The sequence below is a fragment of the Macaca mulatta genome, chromosome 5, assembly GCF_049350105.2.
Source record: "Macaca mulatta isolate MMU2019108-1 chromosome 5, T2T-MMU8v2.0, whole genome shotgun sequence".
NCBI lineage: Eukaryota > Metazoa > Chordata > Mammalia > Primates > Cercopithecidae > Macaca > Macaca mulatta.
The window spans coordinates 127,476,019-127,494,239 of NC_133410.1; the positions used below are offsets into that span (position 1 = coordinate 127,476,019).

At 37.4% G+C, this 18,221-nt stretch overlaps 1 protein-coding gene and 1 pseudogene across 2 annotated transcripts in view; one reads left to right on the top strand and one right to left on the bottom strand.

The window, feature by feature from the left end:
• NDST3 (N-deacetylase and N-sulfotransferase 3) overlaps positions 1-18,221 on the top strand; it is a 210,814-nt gene that overhangs the window by 144,871 nt on the left and 47,722 nt on the right.
• On the bottom strand, positions 1,649-3,012 carry LOC106998474 (peptidyl-prolyl cis-trans isomerase FKBP4 pseudogene; annotated as a pseudogene).

The window sequence follows — 18,221 nt, forward strand, 5'->3', positions numbered from 1 at the left end:
CATTTGTTATTGACTGTTTTGGATAAAAGCCATTTTAACTAAGGTCAGATAATATCTCACTGTAGTTTTGATTTGCACTTCTCTGATGATCAGTGATGTTGAGTACTTTTTCATATACCTATTTGCTGTTTCTATACCTTCCTTTGAGAAATGTCTTTTCATATCCTTAGCCCATTTTTTAATCAAATTATTATATTTTTTCCTTCAGTGCTGTTTGAGCTACTTAAACATTCTGCTTATTAATCCCTTGTCAGATGGGGAGTTTACAAATATTTTCTCCCATTCTATGGGCTGTCTCTTCACTTTGTTGATTGTTCTCTTCAACATTCATGTGTTGATGGACACTTAGGTTGCCTCCAAATCTTGTCTATTGTGAACAGTGCTGCCACAAACACAGCAGTCCAGATATCTCTTTGTTATACTGATTTTCTTTCTCTGGGGTATATACTTAGCAGTAGGATTGCTGAATCATATGGTAAGCTCTATTTTAAGCTTTTTGAGGAATCTCCAAACTGTTCTCCACAGTGCAGAAACTTTTTAGCTTGATGTGATCCCATTTGTCTATTTTTGGTTGGTTGCCTGTGCTTGTGGGGTATTACTCAAGAAATTTTGCCCAGATCAATGTCTTGGAGAGTTCCCCAATGTTTTCTTGTAGTAGTTTCATAGTTCAAAAATCCATTTTGATTTGATTTTTGTATGTGGTGAGAGATAGGCATATAGTGTCATTCTTCTGCATATGGATATCCAGTTTTTCCAGCACCATTTATTGAAGAGATTGTCTTTTCCCTAGTGCATGTTCTTGACACCTTTGTCAAAAATGAGTTTACTGTAGGTGTATGAATTTGTTTCTGGGTTCTCTATTCTGTTTCATTAATCTATGTGTCTGTTTTAATGCCGACATCATGCTGTTTTGATTACTATAGGTCTGTAGTATAATTTTTTTGTTTGTTTGTTTTGTTTTTAATGTTTCCACTTTATTGCTCTAGCATGGAACTTGAGGCAAGCCTGGACCTTCAGCAACATGCAAAGAAGAGGCTGAGGGGTTTGGGGACACAACCTTGCTGAGAGGGAAAACTGACAGGGGAAATACCAGAACAGGGGACAGGGGGTGGTCACCATGACACCAGAAGACATCATCAGCCATGCCATTTGGAGTGAGGAAGGGAACAGAGAAGAAATGGTGTTTCTTCCCATGTACCTAGCACCCACACGGAGGCCACATTTGGAAATGGACTGGGAGAGGGAAATGGACTGGGAGAGGGAAAGGATGGGGAAAATTGCTGCCCAGGAGTCTCCCTCTCCACCCTGGGTTCATGTCAGACCCCATCCCTACCATTTGCCTCTTCTACCCTTCGAAAATGGAACTAACAAACAGAGGGATCACAATAAATTAACATTCTAATGAGCATGTATGGATGGACATATGTTCATGTGCAATGGGGGAAGAGAAGAGGGGTGACACCACCTAAAATGATTCCCCACCTCAATCTCCCAGCTTACTCCTTTCCCCCTTCACCCTAAAGCCACCATCCAATCAGATAGAAAAGTAAAGGTCTAATTTGCTCAAAATTCCTCAGGTTTTACAAAACTCACAGGACAGAGTAGGGAGACAGGGAGGCAGGCAGCCACAGGAGTAGAGCTGGTGGAGAGGGGCTATGCTTCTGTCTCCACTTGAGATTGGCTCTCTGTGGTGTTGCTCTTCTGCTCCTCCTTCATCTCTGTCAGTGGGATTGCCTCCTGAGGAAGCCTCTGGCTTGACCTTGTTCTCTTCCTCAGCCAGCCTCTCAAACATGTTGGCATAGAGCTTCTTCTCCCAGGCAAGCTTCCTGCAGATCTGCTGCTGGCACACAGCCAACTGGGCCTTGGTGGCTTCATTGTTTGGGTAGAGCTGCAGGACCTTTCAGAAGTCAGCCCATGCCAGTTCAAAGTCATTCACAACCAGGTAGTCCTCTCCCCGACAGAAGAGGCCCTTCTCGTTGTTGCTGTCCAGTTCTAGGGCCTTGTTACAGCTTTCAGTGGCAATAGAGAAGACCTGTAGATTCAGATGACATATGGCTAGGTTGAGGTGAGAGACCAGTTGAAGGGCTTTTGCCTTCTATGCTTCCTCACTGGAAAAGCTAGACTCATATTTCAGCCAGGACACAATCTTCTTAGACAATAGAAAAGCTTGCTTGTATTTGCCTTACTTGAAGTACACAGTGTCCCGCTCTTTCACTGTGGTGCTCTGTTCCAGCTTCTCTTCTGAATTCATCTACCAAGACTCCTTGGTCTTTTCAAAACTCTTGAGGTGTAATTCATATTAGTTAGGCATTTTGTGGGATTTGGAACTTTTCCGTCCCAACACTGCCAAAAGCATAGCTGGGTTTGAGGTACACAATGGGATGTTCTCCTTTCTACATGCACTGAATGGCCCTCCTCAGACCATAAGGCAAATCCAGGTTCTCCCCCTTGCCTGCCTCAAAGCAGAGCTCCTGATGTTCAAAGGGCTGGTCCTTGTAGCACCCTTCCAGTGCAACCTCCATGATAGCACCCTCACTGGGCCTGGATAGCCTTCACCACGAGTCTGTGTTCTCTAGGTGATTCCACCATATTCCTCTTCCATCAGATCTTCTCCCTTAAACTGAAACAACTCCACCTCAAACACAAGCGTGGCAATGGGGAGACCTTTGGAGGACTGCCTACTGCACTGTAGGCATATTCTGGTTTGCAGGTGATATGGCACACCTCCCCCACCTTCATGGCTGCTATAGCAATATCCCAAGCCTTGATGATCTCCCTTTTCCCAAGTCAAAGGAGTGATCCAGACTGGGGTCAAAGTTTGTGCCATCTAACAGCCAGCCAGTGTAGTGGACAAAGACTCGGTCCCCAATCATGGGCATCTCTGTACCTGTGCCCTCTCTCGATGACTTTCAGCATGCCTTCCTCCTGTTTGGGGCTAATGTCCACTCCCTCCATGGGCAGAGGCACCAATTGCTCCCAGCTCTAGGTCTCCTTCATCTCCTCAGCTGTCATCTCTGTGTGGCACACTCTTTCTGGGAGCTGGCGCCGGCACCAGTGCACTCTGGGCTGAGGGCACGGGCACTACCTGCAGGGTGTGTGGGAGGCCAGGCACTGTGGCACTGACTGCGGACTGAGCAGAGGCTGGAGCACCTCTGCCAGTCTGTAGTACAATTTGAAGTCAGGTAATGTGATTCTCTCCAGTTTTGTTCTTTTTGCTCAGGATAGCTTTGACTATTCTGGGTCTTTTGTTGTTCCATGTAAATTTTAGGATAGTTTTTTGTTTTGTTTTGTTTTTGTTTTTGTTTTTTCTGTGAAGAATGTCATTAGTATTTTGAAAGGGATTGCAATGAATATGTAGATTGCTTTGGGTGGTACAGACATTTTAACAAAATTGATTCTTCTCATCCGTGAACATGGAATATCTTTCTCTTTTTTGGTGTCCTCTTCAATCTCTTTTCTCAATGTTTTATAGTTTTCACTGTGGAGATCATTTCTTTGGTTAAATCCTAGGTGATATGGTTTGTCTGTGTCCCCACGCAAATCTCACCTTGAGTTGTAATAATCTCCACTTGTCAAGGGTGGGGCCAGGTGGAGATAATTGTATAATGGGGGAAGTTCCCCCATACTATTCTCGTGGTAGTGAATAAGTTTCATGGGATCTGATAGTTTTATAAATGGGAGTTCCCCTGCACAAGCTTTCTTGCCTGCCACCATGTCAGACATGCCTTTGCTACTTCTTTGCCTTCTGCCATGATTGTTAGGCCTCCCCAGCCTTGTGGAACTGTGAGTCCAGTAAACCTTTTTCCTTTATAATTTACCCAGTCTGGGGTATGACTTTATTAGCTGCATGAGAACAGGCTAATATGCTACATATTTAATTTCACTTGTGCCTATTATAATTAGGATTACTTTCTTGATTTCTTTTTCAGATTGTTCACTATTAGCATAAACAATGCTACTGATTTTTGTACGTTGATTTTGTATCCTGCAACTTTACAAAATTTATCAGTTCAAATAGTTTTTTGGTGGAGTCTTTAGGTTTTCCCAAATATAAGATCATACCATCTACAAACAAGGATAATTTGACTTCTTCCTTTCCAGTTGGATGCCCTTTATTTCTTCCTCTTGTCTGATTGCTCTAGCTAGGACTTCTAGTACTATGTTGAATAACAGTGGTGAAAGTGGGCATCCTTGTCATGTTCCAGACAGTAGAGGGGAGGTTTTCAGGTTTTCCCCATTCAGTATGGTTTTAGCTATGGGTCTGTCACATATGGTTTTAATTATGTTGATGTATGTTCCTTCTACATGCAGTTTTTTGAGGGTTTTTCATGAAGGGACATTGAATTTTATCAAATGCTTTTTCAACATCCACTGACATGATCATATGGGTTTTGTCCATCATTCTATTGATATGATTTATCACATTGATTGATTTGTGTATGTTGGACCATCCTTGCAAGCCAGAGACAAATCCCACTTGGTCATGAATGAATGATCTCTTTTAACATATTAGTGAATTTGGTTTGCTAACACCTTGTTGAGGCCTTCTGCATCAAGATTCATCAGAGATATTGGCCTGTAGTTTTCTTTTTTTGATGTGTCTTTGTCTGGTTTTGGTATCAGGGTAATACTGGCTACATAGTGTGTGCTTAGAAGTATCCCCTCCTCTATTTTTTCAGAATTGTTTCAGTAGGATTGCTATTAGTTCTTTTCTAAATTTTCAACAGAATTCAGCAGTGAAGTCATTGGGTCCTATGCTTTTATTTACAGGGAGATTTTTAATTACAACTTCAATCATGTTACTTGTTATTGGTACATTCAAATTTTGGATTTCTTCATGGTTCAATCTTGGTAGGTTGTATGCATCTAGGAATTTGCCCATTTCTTCTAGACTTTCCAATTTTTTGCCATAGAGTTGCTTACAGTAGCCACAAATTATCATATGAATTTCTGTATTATCAGTTATAATGTCTCCTTTTTCATCTATGATTTTATATATTTGGGTCTTCTCTTTTTTCTTAGGCAAGCTAAAAGTTTGTCAATTTTCATCTTTAAAAAAACTTTTTGATTCATTGATCTTTTGTATTGTCTTCTTCATTTCCATTTCATTTATTTCTGCTCTGATCTTTATTATTCCTTTTCTTCTACTAATTTTGGGTTTGGCTTGCTCTTGCTTTTCTAGCTCTTTAAGGTGCATCATTAGGTTGTTTATTTGAAGTTTTTATTTTCTGTAGGCACTTATAGCTATAAACTTCCCTATTAGTACTGCTTTTGCTGTATTCCATACAACAAAATGGCACATTGTGTTTCCATTATCATATTTTTCAGGAAATTTTTCAATTTCCATCTTAATTTCTTCATTTACCCACTGGTCATTCAGGGGCATATTGTTTACTTTCCATGTGTTTGTATAGTTTTCAAAATTCCTATTGTCATTGATTTCTAGTTTTATTCCATTGTGGTCAGAGAATGTGCTTGATATGATTACCATTTTTTGAATGTTTTAAGATTTGTTTTGTGACCTAACATATGATCTGTCCTTAAGAATAATCTACATCCTGAGGAAAAGAGTGTGTATTCTGCAGTCTTTGAAGGAAGTGTTCTGTAACTATCTATTAGATCCATTTGGTCTATAGTGCAGATTAATCTGATGTTTCTTTGTTGATTTTCTGTCTAGAACATTGATGCAGTGTTGAAAGTGGGATGTTGAAATCTCCAGATATTGTTATATTGGGGTCTATTTCTCTCTTTAGCTCTAATAATATTTTCTTTATACATCTAGGTGCTCCAGCATTCAGTGCATATATATTTAAAATTGTTATATCCTCTTGCTGAATTGAACCCCTTATCATTATATAGTGACCTTCTTTATCTATTCTTAGTTTTTTCTTGAAATCTATTTTGTCTGATATGAATATAGCTGTTTCTGCTCTTTTTTGGTTTCCATGGACTTGGAATATCTTTTTCCAATCCCTTTATTTTCAATGTGTGTTTTATAGGTGAAGTCTGTTTTTTATGGGCAACAGATCATTGGATCTGTTTTTTGTTTTTTTTTTTCTTTTCTTTTCTTTTTTTGGTTTGGTTTGGTTTGGTTTTGGTTTCTTTTTTGAGATGGAATCTCACTATCACCAGGCTGGAGTACAGTGGCATGATCTCGGCTCGCTGCAACCTCTGCCTCCTGGGTTCAAGCAATTCTCCTGCCTCAGCCTCCTGAGTAGCTGAGACTACAGGTACACACCGCCACACTGCCACGCCAGGCTAATTTTTGGATTTTTAGTAGAGATGGGGTTTCACCATGTTGGCCAGGATGGTCTTGATCTCTTGACCAAGTGATACGCCTACCTCAGCCTCCCAAAGTGCTGAGATTACAGGCGTGAGCCACCACACCTGGCCTCATGGTTTTTTATCCCTTCAGCTATTCTATGTCTTTTGATTGAAGAATTTTGTCCATTTACATTCAATTTATAGATAAGTAAGGACTTACCTCTGTCATTTTGTGATTTGTTTTCTGGATGTTTTATGGTCTTCTCTTCCTTCTTTCTTTCCTTCATGTCTTTCTTTTTGTGGAGGTTATTTTCGTTGGTGATGTGATTTAGTTTGTTGCTTTTTATTTTTTGTGTCTCCATTGTATGTTTTTTGGTTTAGGGTATCATGAAGCTTGCAAATACTACGTTATAACCTATTATTTTAAGCTGATAACAACATTGTTTGCGTAAACAAACTAACAGAAAGAAAATTTACAAAGACTTCATGCATTAATTTTGTGCCCCTGCTTTAAGTTTTTGTTACTGTTTATATCATATTGTAATATGTCTTGAAAAGTTGTTGTAGTTACCATGTTTGATTGGTAAATCATTTAGTCTTTCTACTTAAAGAAGAGTAGTTTACACACTACATTTTCAGTGCTATAATATTCGGTTTTTCTGCATACTTACTATTACTAGTGAATTTTGTACCTTCGAGTGATTATTTATTGCTCATTAATGTCCTTTTCTTTTTTATTAAAGTACTCCCTTTAGCATTTCTTGTAAGACAAGTCTGAGTTGATTAAATCCTTCAGCTTTTGTTTGTCTAGGAAAGTCTTTATTTTTTCTTCATGCTTGAAGGATATTTTCACCAGATATACTATTCTAACATAAAAGTTCTCTTCCTTTCAGCACTTTAAATATGTCATTCCATTCTCTCTTGGCCTATAAGGTTTCCACTGAAAAGGCTGCCACTAGGTGTATTGGAGCTGCATTATTTGTTTCTTTTCTCTTGCTGCTTTTTGGATCCTTTTTTCATCTTGACCTTTGCAACTTGAATTACCAGATGTCTTGAGTTAGTATTCTTTGGATTAAATCTGCTTGGTGTTCTGTAACCTTCTCGTACTTGGATACTGATATCTTTCTCTAGGTTCAGGAAGTTCTCTGTTATTATCCCTTCGAATAAACTTTCTACCCATATCTCTTTCTCTACATACTCTTTAAAGCCAATAACTCTTAGACTTCCCCTTTTGAGGCTATTTTCTAGATCCTGTAGGCATGCTTCATTGTTTTTTGTTTTTTTTTTTCTTTCTTTCTTCTTTTGTCTCCTCTGACTATATTTTCAAATAGCCTGTTTTCAAGCTCACTGATTCTTTTTCCTGCTTGATCAACTCTGCCACTGAATGACTCTGATGATTTCTTCAGTATGCCAGCTGCATTTTTCAACTCCAGAATTTCTGCCTGATTCTTTTTAATTATTTTAATCTCTTTGTCGAAGTCATCTGCTTGAATTTCTTTGGGTTTTCTCAAAACAGCTATTTTGAGTTCTCTGTCTGAAAGATCACGTATCCTTGTTTCTCCAGGATTGGTTTCTGGTGCCTTATTTCGTTTATTTATTGAAGTCATGTTTTCCTGGATTGTCTGGATACTTGTAGGTGTTCATCTGTGTCTGGCCATTGAAGAGTTAGGTATTTATTATAGTCTTTGCAGTCCGGGCTCTTTATACCCATTCTTCCTGGGAAGGCTTTCCAGATATTCAAAAGGACTTGGGTGTTATGGTCTAACACCATATGGTCCTGCTTTAGAGAGGACCCCAAGACCAGTAACACTATGATTCTTGCAGACTCATAGAGATACTGCCTTGATAGTCTTGGACAAGATCCAGAAGAATTATCTTTATTACCAGAGTCTCTGGTAATAAAGTTCTTTTTACTTTGGTCCCAGTCTCTCTCTGTGCTGAGCCACCTGGAGCTAGAGGTGGAGTGACACAAGTACCGCTGCAGCCACCACCCCTAGAACTGTGCTGGGTCAGACCTGAAACCAGCAGAGCACTGGGGTCTTGCCCAAGCCCTGCTGCAACCACTCTCTGGCTACCGGCTATGTTCATTCAAGGCCCTGAGGATCTACAATTAGCTGGTGGCAAAGCCATCCAGGCCTATGTTCTTCCCTTGAGGGTGATGAATTTCTCCAAGCCCAAGCTCCAGGGGGATCCAGAGGTGCCATTCAGGAGCCAGAAACTAGAGTCAAAAATCTTAGAAGTCTACCTGGTGTTCTATTGTACTGTGGCTGAACTGACACTCAAACCACAAGACACAGTGCTTCCCACTCTTCCCTCCCCTCTCCAAATGCAGCAAGCCTCACCCTGTGGCCACTGCCATCTCAGGCCCACAGGGAGTACTACCAGACTACCACCATGTTCCCTTAAGACCTGAGGGCTCTTCAGTCAGCTTGTGGTGAATGCTGCCTGGCCTGGGACTCACCCTTCAGAGCAGTGAGCTCCCCTCTGGCCTAAGGCAGGTCCAGAAATGTCATCTAAAAGCCAAGTCCTGAAATCAGGTACCGTGAGTGCCTACTTAGTTTTCTACACACCTGTAGGGCCTACTTTTAGAAACTTTTTATCCAGGATAGCTTTCATTTTTGTCTTTGGGGCAGTGTAGTAACTAAGCAAAAAGGAAAGCAGATTTAACTTTCCTTATAAGTCATTTTAGCTTTTTATTTGCCTTTTATGAAGAGTCTTTAATTTAAAATACTGAAATACTTTAGAAGCTTCTTAGAAGCTTCTTTAGAAGCATATCAATAGGCATCCATAGATGAGACTAATTTGGGAAGCTTCATTTTTTTTCATTTTTTTAAAATTTCAACTTTTATTTTAAATACAGGGGTACATGTGCAGATTTGTTATATGGGAATATTGTATGATGCTGAAGTTTGGAGTACGTGTTCCCTCACCCTGGTAGTAAGCATAGTATAGTACTCAATAGTTAGTTTTTCAACCCACCCACTCCGAACCTTGAGTTGTCCACAGTGTTTATCATTCCAATATTTATATCCATGTGTTCTCAATGCTTAGATCTCAGTTATAAGAAAGAACATGTATTTTTGAATTTTCTGTTTCTGCATTAATTTGCTGAGGATTATGGCCACCAGCTCCATCCATGTTTCTGCAAAGCCCATGTTTTCATTTTTTATAACTGCGTACAATTCCATGGTGTATATATATCACATTTTGTTTGTTCAGTCCACCACTGATGGGCAGCTAGGTTGATCCCATGTCTTTGCTACTGTGAATAGTGCAACAATGAGCAGACAAGTGCATGTGTCTTTTTGGTAGAATGATTTTCTTTTGGGTGTAAACCTAGTAATAGTATTGCTGAGATGAATGGTAGGTTCTTTGAGAAATCTCCAGATTGCTTTCCACAGTGGCTAAACTAATTTAAATTCCCACTAACAGTGTATAAGTTTCCACTTTTCTCCACATCTTCACCAGCATCTATTGTTTTTTTTGGAGTTTTACTAGTAGCCATTCACACTTGTGTGAGATTTTATCTCACCGCCAGTTTGATTTGCATTTCTCTGATGATTAGTGATGCTGAGCATTTTTTTATGTTTGCTAGTGACTTGTATGTCTTCTTTTGAGAAGTATGTCTTCATGTCCTTTGCCAATTTTTTAATGAAATTATTTGGTGTTTTGCCTGTTGATTTGTTTAAGCTCCCTATAGATTCTGGATACTAGGCCATTGTTGGATGCATACTTTGCAGATATCTTCTCTCATTCCGCAGTTGTCTGTTTGCTTTGTTGATAGTTTCTTTTGTTGTGCTGAAGCTTTTTAGTTTAATTAGATCCTCTTTGTCTTTATGTTGTTGTTGTTGCAATGGCTTTTCATACTTAGCCAAAAATTCTTTACCAAGGCTGACTTTGAGATAAGTATTTCCTAGGTTGTCTTCTAGGATCTTTACAGTTTAAGGTCTTACATTGAAATCTTTAATCCATTTTGAGTTAATTTTTGTATATGGTGAAAGGTGGGGGTCTGGTTTCACTCTTCTGCATACAGCTAACCAGTTATCTCAGTAACATTTGTTGAATGGGAAGTGCTTTCCCCATGGCTTGTTTTTGTCAGCCTTGTTGAAGATCAGATTGTAGTAGGTGTGCATCTTTATTTCTGAGTTTTCTATTCTCTTCCACTTGTCTTTGTCTGTTTCTGTACCAGTACTAAGTTGTTTTGGTTAGTGTAGCCTTGTAGTAGTAGTAGTGGTGGTGGTAGTAGTAGTAGTAGTAGTAGTAGTAGTAGTAGTAGCAGCAGTAGTAGCAGTAGTAGTAGTAGTAGCAGTAGTAGTGTAGCCTTATATAGTACAGCCTTGAAGTTGGGTAGTGTGATACCTCCGGCTTCATTCTTTTGCTTACAATTGCTTTGGCTATTGGGGCTCCTTTTCACTTCCATATATATTTTAGAATCATTTATTCTGTGAAAAATGGCTTTGGTAGTTTGATAGGAATAGTGTTGAATCTTTAAATTGCTTTGGGCAGTACAGCCATTTTTATGAAACTGATTCTTCCAGTCCATCAGCATGGAATGTTCCCCATTTATCTCATCTCTGATCTTGTTTTTTAGTTCTCTTTGTAGAGATCTTTCACCTCCTTGGCTAGCTGTATTCCTAGGTATTTCATTTTCTTTTGGCTATTGTAAGTGGGATTGTGTTCTTGATTTCACTCTCAGCTTGGACTTTGTTGGCGTATGGAAATGCTGCTGATTTTTATACAATGATTTTGTAACCTGAAACTTTACTAAAGGTGTTTATCAATTCTAGGAGACTATTGGCAAAGTCTTTAGGATTTTCTAGGTATAGAATTATGTCATCAGCAAAGAGAGATACTTTGACTTCTTTTCCTATTTGGATGCCTTTTATTTCTTTCTCTTGTCTGATTGTTCTGGCTAAGACTTCCACTACTGTGTTGAACATGAGTGGTGAGAGTGTACATTTGGTTCTGCTCCAATTCTCAAAGGGAATGCTTCAAACAATTGCCCACTTTGTATGATGTCGTCTGTGGGTTTGTGATAGATGGCTTTTATTATTTTGAAGTATGTTCTTTCATTGCCTAGTCTGTTGAGGGTTTTTAACATGAAGGGATGTTGGATTTTATCAAAAGCTTTTTCTGCATCTATTGAGAAGATCATTTCATTTTTGCTTTTGATTCTCCTTATGTAGTGAATCACATTTATTGATTTGAATATGTTGAACCAGCCTTGCATTCCAGGAATAAAGCTTACTTGATCATGTTATATTAACTTTTCAATATGCTGCTGGATTTGATTTCCTAGGATTTTGTTGAGGATTTTCATGTCTATATTCATGAGAGATATTGGTCCAAAGTTTCCTTTTTTAATTGTGTCTCTGCCAGATTTGGGTACCAGGCTGATGCTGGCTTCATAGAATGAGTTAGAAAGGAACCCCTCCTCTTTGATTTTTTGAATAATTTCAGTAGGATTGGTATCAGTTCTTTGTATGTCTGGTAGAATTCAGCTGTGAATTCATCTGAGCCAGGGCTTCTTTTGGTTAGTAGGCTCTTAATTACTAATTCAATTTCAGAAGTTGATAGTGGTCTATTCAGGTTTTTAATCTCTTCCTGATTCAATCTTGGAAGATTGTGCCCTTCCAGGAATTTATCCACTTCCTCTAGATTTTCTAATTTGTGTGCATAGAGTTGTGAGCCCTCATTTTCAACTGCACTTCTTCAAGTGCAGTGTTGTTTCTGTGGAATGTTCCATTGTAATTTTAAATTACCTTTAGTAAGATTTTGCTATTTCTAAAAGTGTTTGCTGTTTCCAGGACCTAATACTTACACGTGTAGGTGTGGGCATAGCCAGAAGGTAGATTACTCAGTTCTTAAGAAAATAAGGGTCCCATTTTTATCTTGAATCTTAGCTTTAATTCTTAGATCCTCTTAATCAACTTAGCCAATAATTTTTTCCTACTTTGGCACATAAGAAAAACAAAGGAGGTAGAACACAAAAATCCCTATAAATTTCTACAGGCAAAGTTTGTGTCCCCTGAAATATTGCCATTTTCTACTGGTTTCTGTCTGACCCATTCAGACATAAGAGGCCTGTAACTAGATCCAAGCCAGTTAGTTATCAGATCCAATCAGATTCTGGACCCGATTTAGTTTTTTTGTGACTTCCAAACCTAGTTTGGATCAGAAACTTGCTCAAATTCAGAAAGCTCAAAACACAAATATGTGGAGCTTTGAATTCTGAGAGAGAACTTACCATCATTCCCAGTTGCTGTGAAAGAGCAATGGACACAATGAGCCCTGCAAGTACCTCACTTGGTCACTCGATGCTCCTGGGGATCACTGGAAGCTCTACTTCAGATCCCACTTCTGACACCATCTGTTAAAAAAAAAAAAAAAAAGCCTTAGACAAATTAAATTTAATAGAGTTTAACTGAGCAAAGAATGATTTGTGAATCTGGCATCTGGCAGCCTCCTTAGAGAGAGTAAGCTCAGAGAGACTCCAGTGCAGCCACATAGTGGAAGATTTATGGTCACAAAAAGGAAAGTGACATACAGAAAATGGAAGTGAGGTACACAAACAGCCAGATTGGTTACAGCTCAACATTTGCCTTATTTGAACATGATTTCAACAGTTGACTGGCCAAAACTTGATGACTGGCACAAGAGTAGGTTATTGTCTATTTAAACTACCATTGAGGTTACTGTTCACTATATACAGAGAAATCTTTAGGCCAAACTTAAAGTATGTAAGGAAGCAACTTTAGGATAAACTTGATTTAAAAATATTACATGTGCATATGTGTATAGATATATGTGTCTTTGTGAATATAAATATAAATATATCTATATATATAATCCTCTAAGATATTGGCACTTTTAATAAAGTTGTTATTAAATAACACTTAGAGATAAAAAACAATGAATTTGATTAGTTTAGAAAGCAGAGAAAGTTAACAGAGCTAATTCTAACATGAATACAGTTGTTTATTATATTCAGTGTGAAATTAGAATCAACAAACCTGTGATTTTTTTAGTATTCACCCAATCTATACCTGTGTACAAGTAATTGGCTCATTATATTAAAGTTGCTTTTTACTTCATTTTATGTTAACTCTAAAAACTGTTAATTCTGGAATTTTTTAACATTCTTCAATTTCTTTTTAATTTAATAAAAATATTGTTAATGTTATCATTGCTTCTATTTTCTATGTGCTTAACATTTCTCTAGAGTTGAGCAGGCCTTATCTTCCACTTTATAATGACAGCAAATTCGTTTGTGAGTGGGGAAGATTTTCATTTATGCAGATGGGCTTGAGATAGATAAATAGATACTCAAAGAGAACAACAGAGAAATACACAAGAATATACACAATACACATACTAATTTATCATCTATTTACAGAATGATAGACGTTGCAATTGAGTTCATATGCCAGATACATTGAGTTTATCTATTTACATATCATTTAAAAAACAGAATGGAAGTCTTCCTATATGCAGTAAACCTTTCCCTGCTCTCCAAATCAGGCCATTCCACCCAGAATTTGCTTATCTCATTGTGCTCTAATACACTTACACTCACATGGTATAGGACAGTTGTATCTACAATAGATGGTTCCAGTTAGTGATGCTAATGTTCTTGTTCAACTTTTCATAGGTGTTTATTTCTTCAACTTTAGAGACAGAGTTCAAGATATTAGTCATTCCTTGCTGCTATTCTCTGCCAGATAAGTCAATGTAGTACAATGTGAGAGTCTAGGCTTTGCATCCAGATAGACCTGAGTTTAAATCCTGATCAACTGTTTACTAGTTATAGGGCTTGTCTGACTGTAAAGTGGAGATGACAATATCCACCTCCAAAAGGTTTCTTCTATAGGTGATGACAGTACAAATACACAGTACTGGCCACCTATTGGGCTTTCAATATATATGTGTCTCTTGCCACCACCCTCTACAACACCCACACCACCCAACACCCACCCACATCCATCCTCTTCTCACACTTTCCTTCCTGTCATCTGTGAACTGGGCAACTACATAACCAAGAAGATTTGAATTACACCTAAACCAAAATCCAATTATTATAATAGATGTATTTATTTATTCTGAGTGCACACTATTAATTAGCAAAACAAAGAATGTAAGCCTAAGGGCTAACCTATTTGGACCTTTAGGTCGGTAATATTTGAGATGGTCCTTGAAAGTTGATAGGATTTAAACTGAAAGACATATGTAGAGAAGCATTCTGTACAGAGGAAACTGTTTCAGGCCTAAAGCACAGCATAGAACAAGGAATGATTCAATTTATCTGGAATATAGGGTGTATGTGGTAGAAGATAAAACTCAAGAATAAATATAGGCCTGTTTTGTCAAGGATTCTGAGCACCAGGTTAAGAAGTTTAATTTGATGGAAAATAGGAGTTTTTGATATTTTCTAAGCAAAGGACTTTTGTTTTAGGAGGATTTCTCTGGTGTTAGCATTTGGGATATATTCGTGCTGGAAGAAACAAAAGTGAGGAGGTTATTTAGAAAGTTATTAGTGTGGTTCAAGCAAAAAGCAACAAAACCTAACTCTCACACATTACTAGTGGTAATGTAAATCAGTACAATCTCCATGACAGCCAACTTGGCAATCTCTACCAACATTACAAACGCACATACCATTTTCCTTAGCCATTCCACTTCTAAGAATTTATCCTCAGATATATTTTCAAATGAGTGAAGTGATGCATATCCAAAGTTATTCATAATAGCATAAAACCTTAATAAGAACTTGAATAACTTATAGCACATCCATAGTAACTGAATTACAGCATGCATATACAATAAAAATAGGGAAACCCCTTATGTACTGATTAAAACAATCTCTAAGATGTATTAAATTTTAAAAAATTAATGTATAAAATTGTGTACCATTTGCTTCCATGTTTTAAAAATAAAAAATTCTGGAAGAATACACACACACACACACACACACACACAAATGATATTGGTGGCTTCTTGTTGAATCCAAAATAAATATTAAAAGCCATAAAGCCTAAAGTCAAAGTGGCACCTATAATATTGGAGAGATAACTTATTAGAAATTTATAGTGGGGAAAAATTTATAAAGGAAGAATATGGACTTAGAAGAACAGAAATTTGTAGAAAGCCTAGTATTGAATAGTATTATGTTATAGCATGAAGGAGATGAGTGTAGATTTGTGTGCTTTAAGCAGAACGAAAATTTAAGAAATCCTGTTTGGAGAATATAATTGTCATCCCCATTTTGCCAAACAGGCACCAAAATACTTGGAGATTTATTGTTTCACCCAAGTCACACAAGTGATGACATAGTAAAAACAAAAGACTTCTTTCAAACTTAAAGTTTTATCTAAAGCTTCAATGGAATAGATATTTAGACAAGTAAGCCCTCACAGATGGAAGTGCCCTCCTCCTCCCTCACCAGTTAACCATGTACCTTCCCTAATAAGGTGAATGTTCTTATTCAGCAGGAAATATTCCCTAGACATTAGTGTTTAATGTAACCATTTATTAAAATTCATGCAATTCTTTCAAAATTCTAACGTATCTGAGGCTTGCCTGATTCTGATAATAATATTCAAGCAAAGACTTTTAGAAATTTTTCTTTAAGTCAGTATGAAATTTTGATGTTTAGTCAAGAATGAATCCATGGTTTACATTTCCTAACCTCATTAACTCCCTTGTGCCTCTTATGTGCAGTTCTGGGTACTTACTATTATGTGGAAGGGTTGACATTTTTAGAAGGGAAACATTTATAAACCCTACTTCTTTTTAGCAAGCTGATTTAGCTAGTTCCTAAGACAATTCACTTTCAGAAAGTATAACCCTTCACTACATAACAGTATTAACTTATAGATTGATTTATCTATCAATAAGTTATTTAAAGGAGTTATAATTTAAAGCAAGAATAACAAATAATAAACCAAATGTGAGTCTACCACTGCAAAATTTTTAATAGATATCTGGTTTAGTTACAGTCTTTTATGAACTTCTCACCTTTTATCCCTGGAGTTAGAAACTTCTATCAGTGTATTATTCTCACTGCAGTTGAAACAGCCCTCCAGATGCCAGCAGCTTTGGCAGTAGGTATCCTCTAGTGCTGACTCATAAAGGTTTGAAATTTTTTATATTTCTGGTCTTTCTCCCATCTCTGCAGACATGCCTTTCTAGGTATCTTGCTTTTAATTAAGTCTTTATACAGTACCTTACCTGACTCTTGTATCTGGGTCAGTCTGCTCATCCCTGCAAAGCCCTGGGAGAACTATTTCACTTAGATTATCGCTGTGCCAAACTTTACTTCTTAAAATGTCTTATTTCAATCAAAACAGATGTGGCTTGCATAGGCCCAGTCAAGCCCTAGTATTTTCTCTCTAATAAAGGAACAGTTCTTGGGTGACTTTGTTAATACTTAGCAAGTGTTCATTCTTTAGCATTGTTCTTTTTGTCCTTTGAGTCTTTACTCTCTACTTAAGGAACTGGGCTTCTGAACCAAATTAGTACTCTCAAAATTTTTCAACATTTCACAAACCACTTCATTAGAGGGGCTGTCTTATAATAAATAAATGTTTTAAAACTGTAAATGTTTGAATATTTAGAAGCTTAACAATTAATCACTAGCTTTTTAAACCTAGCATTTTTTAAATCACAAAATAAATATATTTGTTTGGTATTTTGATACCCCTCTCCCCCCAGAGTGAATTCAGCCTTATGAGCAAATATGATTAATTGAAACCTACTAGTAGTGAAGGTGATCTTTGTGATTACCTAAATTTAATTCATTCACATATGAGCCAAAATCAAATTTTCATGTAGGTCGATTTTCTCAAAGGTTTTTGAAGTTAAATTAAACACATTTAGAGATGTTTAATTTAATGCTCTTCCTATATCTATTATATTGTGGAGGTAGTGATTAAAACAAAGAAGCAAAATGTTTCCTGCTGAAAAATAAAGATGTTTTCATTGCAAAATTGAGTATAACCTTTGTGCTACGCTGCTGCTTATAAAAGGATTTCTATTAATTATTCATTTTTAAAGCTATCATAAGGTGTAACTATATTCATGATTCCATCACTTTCTAACTCTAAAGGAACAAGAACAGCTTTTGTCTGGCCTCTAACTAACTGCAATAGGGTCTTTCAGAATAATATAGAAAGAACATTACAACAGCATGAGCAAGATACACAATTCAAAATTAGTTGAAAATTGGTGATCAGAGAACTGGAGATGTTCTCATGACATGTGAATATTTGTTCAGCAGCTAAAGTAATAGCAATGCATTAAACCAATAGAATTACTTTTGACACCTAACAGAAATGCTAATTGACCATCAATCATTAGCTTGTAATTAAAGGGTTGAACTTGCAGTTCTGAAAATATAGCCAGAAAAATTAGTGAGAAACATGGATGTTATAAAAAAGACAAACTGCTCCAAGATAAATTGCTTTAAATTACATTGACCTCATCACCATACCTTTGAAAGCTGTCCCTAATTGAGAGCAATTGATTTACCCTTCCAGCTTTCCTTTAAAGCCTATCAGATCCCAAATTCTAAATGTTAAGAACCCTTTGCCAATTTATTCCGCAATTGAGCTTTCCTTGAGATTCTGAAGTGATGACTAAGGCACAAGCCAGGTAGAAAAACAGTGCTCAATGAATTTAAACCTTAGAGATTAAGGTGATAAAGTGAAAGTAATTTTTAGTGTAACTAAACATGAAAACCATGCACAAAAACATGAAAGACAATAGACACCAAAATGAGCTGTGAGAGGGACAAACATTCCAAAATTTCTAATACCTACCCACACCCAGAAGAAAAAGGTCAAGTTCCTGGAAATTAAGGAGGATTCGTGGGGAGGATTTTTGGAAAGAGTTGTGCTGTGTGTTGAGCATGATCCCACCACCCTCTACTCATGGGAGAACAGAGGGGTCATTGCCTGCTC